Here is a 5,937-nt window from a genome sequence, read left to right on the forward strand (position 1 = left end):
TAGCCAGTATCTCCTTAATCATGTCGAACGCCTTTTGACAGTCGTCGTCCCATATGGTATAATCTGTTATCTTGAGCTTTTTGAAAATGGGTTCGCAGATTATAGCAATCTTCGATATGAATCGGCATATGTATTGCACTTTGCCTAGAAATCCTCTAACTTCCTTCTCTCTCTGGGGTTGTGGCATTTCGATTAAAGTTTTGATCTTGGATGGATAAATTTCTATTCCCTTCTGGCTGACGACATATCCCATAAGCTTGCCTGACGTTACCCCGAATGCACGTTTCTGAGGATTGAGCCTCATGTTGTATTTGCGCAATCTTAGGAATAATTTGCGAAGATTATCGATATGCCCCTTCCTGTCTTTGGATTTGACAATCATATCATCTACGTATACTTCTACCTCTTTATGCATCATATCATGTAGCAAGGTTGTCTCAGTGCATTGATATGTAGCACCATCATTGATTAGCCCGAATGGCATAACCGTATAACAATATGTGCCCACTGAGTGACGAAGGCTGTCTTATGCGTATCTTCTATGGCCATTTTGACCTAATTGTATCCTGCGTACCCGTCCATGAAGGATAACAACACGTGATCTGCTGTATTATCTACCAATATGTTGATGTGTGGTAGAGGGAAGTCGTCCCTGGGACTAGCTTTGTTCAAGTCTCTGAAATCAACACAAACTTGGATTCGCCCATCCTTTTTGGGTACGGGGACTATGTTAGCCACCCAGTCCGAATACGCGGAAAATTTGATGAACCCGGCTTTGAATTGTTTGTCGACTTCTTCTTTGATCTTAAGAGCCCATTCGGTCCTCATCCGATGAAGCTTCTGTTTCACGGGTTTGAAACCTGGTTTGATTGGAATTCGATGTCTTGCAATATCCCCGTCGATCCCTGGCATGTCCTTGTAAGACCAAGCGAAAACGTCTTTGAACTCGTGTAGGATGTCGATGAAACTGGCCCTTTCAGTTGGGTTTAAGGTCGTCCCTATCCTAAGTTCTTGGGGTTCTAATTCGGTTCCTACGTTGATGGGTTCGGTGTTCTCTATAACTAGTGCCCCTTCCCCCTCTTGTAATATTTCTTTAACTATATAAGGAGGTAAGTCGACTGAGTCTGGGTCAGGATCATCCTCATTATCATCGTTTCTATTCCAGCTAGTTGCATTCCCTTATAGTGCCAAGGTTCGGGAAACCCGTAAAAGTACTCTTGACTCCCTTCTCTAACGAAGTATCCATTTAGGGTAGGGAGGTAGGATCACATTTGGATTCTTTTATTCTTACGGTTTTAAAACTGGGTGAGCATTTCTAAGATTTCTTCTTTCGTGGGTTTGTATCCCAATCCTAATGGTATCCTTTTAGAGTTTACTTCTTTATAAGGTGCAAAGGTGTTCTTTTTAGTGGGATTTAATGGCATTCCTGGGAAGTATCCCTGGGACTTGAGTATGTGGTTGACCACCAAATTAGAGTATGGGTTGAAGTATAGAGGTGCCAGTTCGCTCTCTATAAGATTTATGCTCTGAAATCCCCCAAGCTCGTATACTGGGTCTGTGACTACTTGATTGCTTGCCATTTTCTCTATCACAGCCTTGATAGGTGACGAAGTGATCGTCACTACTTTACGATCTAGAGGAATTTTGATTTTCTGGTGCAAGGTGGATGTTACGGCTTTGGAAGCGTGAATCCAAGGCCTTCCCAGAAGTATATTGAAGGATGCCTCGATGTCCACTATTTGAAAATTGACCTTTCGCTCGATTGGCCCTGTGGCCATAGTGAGTTTGATTAGCCCTACTAGTTTACGTCGTGTTCCATCGTATGCTCGTACACCTTGGTTAGTAGGAGTCCAATCTAATTCTTTCATGCCCAACTTATATGCTGTCTTTAGTGGTATGACGTTGACTGTAGAGCCGTCATCCACCAAAGTCATTGGTATGTTCTTCTTTAAGCATGTGACTATAATATATAGAGCAAGGTTATGGCTGGCGCCAAAAGGAGGCAAATCCTTATCTGAAAAAGTAACTGGGTTACTTAATTTAATCGAGTCTTGGAAGACTAGATTGACTACGTCGTCAGGTGTAGAGTTGTGTGCCACGTTCAATTAAGCCAATGCTTGCAGTAAAGCTTGGCGATGGGGAAATAAAGTCGCAATTAATTGCCAGACTTAAAGATCAGCCTTTGTCTTCTGTAGTTTCTTTAGTAAATGGTCAGTAGAGGTATCTTCGCCATCATTTGGTGTGATGATATTGGTGTTAGTAACTGGACCATTAATGGTGGGACCGTTCTGAGAGACATTTTGATATGGACGCCCTGAGCGAGTAAGGTGGTCTATATCTTGGTCCTCGCTAGCCTTGACTATATCCTCATTGGCTTTGACTAGATAGTGTTCTGTGAGGTATTCATCTTGATCGTCATCTGCCCGTATTACGTTGACGATGTTGAGCTCTCTTAACCTGATGTTTTCAGCTTCTAGACTGATTAGTTGCTCAACCAGATTGTCAACTACTGCGATTACCTCTTGCATTGTAGACTCTTGAGATAGAATGGGAGCCAGTGGCGTGTCTCCATTTGGTATGGTGCTTGGGTTATGTAGGGATGCTACTACAACTTCCAGTTATGAGACATGCCTATTCACACTCTTTGCCCATGCGATAAAATCGGCGATGGTAGGAGAAATGGTGGAATAACTCCCTTCCTCTTCTAGTGCATGAATCTCATCCTCGACTAGAGAAATGAGGTGTGAACAATCCAAGGTGGATACTTCATTTGTGATAGTCAGAACTCCAAGAGGATTATGAGTGTTGTTGGGCTTACCTCCGGGAGGTATGCGTAAACGACCGTCTTCGATCATATCTTGAAGGACATGTTTCAATTTAAAACATTTCTCTGTGTCATGTCCCTTGCGTCAATGATATTCGCAGTATGCGTTCTCATCCCAGAACTTAGACTTCTTCTCTGGGTCAGGTGTAGGTCCTATGGGCTGGAGCTTACCTTGTTTCATCAACCTTTTCAGAGCATTGGAATATAAATCACCAATGTTCGTGAACTTCCTTTGCGGGATATTCTTCTTAGAAGATTCAACAAGATTAACTTCATCGGTCTTGCTAGTAGAGCCATAAGAACGGCTCGTTGAACCCTGATATCCACGACCTACCATTTTGAACAAGAGCCCTTTACGGATGTCGTCTTTAATTCTCGTACCTAGCACAGTCAAGTCCTTGAAAGACTTTATGTTTTGGTACCTCAGATGGTTTGCATAGATGGGTCTCAAATTATCCACATATTTTCCACAAGAGTAGCTTCGTCTGGACGTTCAACAAGTTGTGTGGTAGTCTTTCTCCACCTACTTAGGAAGTCGGTGAAGCCTTCTTTCTCATTTTGGGTAAGAACCTCTAGAGTGCGCATGTTAACTTGGATCTCAGCATTATCCGCGTATTGTTTAGTGAACTCAATCGCGGCATCATCCTAGGTAGCGATTTTCTTGTGCTCCAAAGAGTAAAACCATTACTTAGGAATAGTGTCGAGAGATGAAGGAAAGATCCTTAGGAACATCTCGGGTTTGATGCCTTTGATAGACATATAATCTTTGAAAGCATGAATGTGGTTCAAAGGGTTTTCATGCCCATTGAACATTGGGATGTCAGTCATGTTGAAGTTGGTTAGCAATTTAGCATTTACCGCCTCGTACTTGCGATTATTCTCGCTGTAGATGTCATCTCCCTTAAGGTACATTAGTTGCTCCTCCAAGTATTGGAGTCGCTTTTCAGCTTTAGTAGGACCTAGTGAGGGGTTGACTTCTGGTTGTCCAACAAAGGGTGGAAGGTTATCATGCACGCTCGCATCAGGAACATCGTTCTCTGCAGGTGGAAGCGTAGTTTCTACAGCGACAATTCGGCCTTCAATAGCATTGAGGTGAGCATAAGCTTGATCTTGGCTTGTTTGGAGACGGATGAGCGCAGTTAGGATTAGATTATTACCATTTCTGGGTTATTGGGGTTGACCATTAATGCTTGCGTGACTAGTTCCAGGTATCTTGAAAACTGGATAAGAGATCGACAACGACTCAAAACACGATCGACCATCTTAGCACACTTACTCAAAAAAAGAAAAACTCGACTTGTGAAGTGGGAGTGTGCCACTATGTTAAGTGAGGTTTGAAAATAACAAATTTTGAAATGTTTGTCCTCGGCAACTGTAGTGTACTTGTAGAAGTGGTGACTCGTGGTGAGTTTTGAAATGGGTTTTGAGGCCCAAATTTTGACTGGATATTTGACAGAGTTTTGACTCATTTTGCGCTATTTTAGGCCACTTTTGAAAGTATTCACATTTTAAAAGGGATTTTGGTTTTATAAAATTTCGGCATGGTTTTGTTTACAAAATGGTGATCACGTATATGATACTTACATACAGGCATTATAATGGTATGTTGAGTGCATTTAAAGGGTTTTGGCTTAAAAGGGTGGGTTGCCATACCAAGCAATCAAACCCTGGTCTGTGGAGAGGTCTCTGCCAAACATGAGTAAGGCCGGTTCCTAGTCCATTCCCTCGAGTAGTGAAAGCCCTTGATACAAACAAGAGTATCTACCACGGTATGGTTGACGTCAATCGTTATCTATCTTTAGGCCCAGATAAGAATTTGGACCGTCCAGATGGGACGATTGGTCGAATAGGTTGGGTTGGACCTAGGAAGGCCGAATAAAACAACCTATGAAGGTCGAGTAATGAAAACCGACAACTGTCTCGTATAAAATATTCTCTAACCTCGTTCAGTTTCATCCTGGGTAACACGTAAGTGTATAATCCCCAGCGGAGTAGCCAAACTGTGGACATGGGCCACCCGCGGCGCGCGCGGAAGCGCTTGAAATAAGCGTGCATTTGTGGAGTCGCCACCAATTTTTATGGGAAATTGGAACCGTTCGAATATCTCGTGCCATGTCAAGACACAAAGTAGTGACATGAACACTATGAACTCGTTACCCTTAGCATTCTATGTCTAGAATAACTCTCGTGGATGCCAATGAACACGGATGTTCACATAGATCTGGAGTAAGGGGTGAGGGTACATATTAGGAAGTCCTTTTACTGAACACTTAATCCCACCCGCCTCGATAGCGCCCTGTACTAATGGTTAGGGAAGTTATTCATACTTGATATGTTGTTGATTATATGCATGCAATGCAACATCAAACGTTTTAAACCTAGAATGTGAAGATTAACTAAGTCGGTGAACAAGTAATTAGGCAAACAATTATGTCGAATTGGAGTTAGAATTAATTACATATGAAAAACAAATAAATAAATCATACAAAAATAAATATGACGAATAAATGACGATAATTAAAATTACAATGAATTACAATGGATAACTTATTTACGTCAAAAATACATTCAAGACGAAAATTTGAAGAAAAGGAAGGAAAATAAAAGATTAGAAATTAAAGTGACAAAATAAGACAGCTTAGATGTGATACTATGATTATTAGTCAATTAATTACGTAATTAAAGACTAGGTCAAAGCGAGAACGAAAGTTCAAGGACAGAACTCATATCAGAACAGGCGCATCACTGCTGCGTCTCTTAGAAGAGGCGCAACTATTCCTGCGTCTGTTCTTGAGTTGAGCTCTAGCTCAGAACCGCGGGAAGTTAATATTCGGTCACACCTATAGGATGATGCCCTTATCTATAAAGTTGATTAATTGTATGACGATACAAGTTAATCAATTCCTTAAAATTGAACAATTCAATTGTGAGAGAGAATATCTAATATCTTATTGTAATTGGATTAAATAAGATTTATTTTAGTAATTAAAATACTTTATTACTAAAATCGATTATTGTTTGTGAAACAATTGAGACAAGAATTAATGGTTGATTATAATTGCAATATGTTGTGAATTATAATTATATGACCCACTTTATTTATGTGATCAAGA

The sequence above is a fragment of the Silene latifolia genome, chromosome 1, assembly GCF_048544455.1.
Source record: "Silene latifolia isolate original U9 population chromosome 1, ASM4854445v1, whole genome shotgun sequence".
Lineage (NCBI taxonomy): Eukaryota > Viridiplantae > Streptophyta > Magnoliopsida > Caryophyllales > Caryophyllaceae > Silene > Silene latifolia.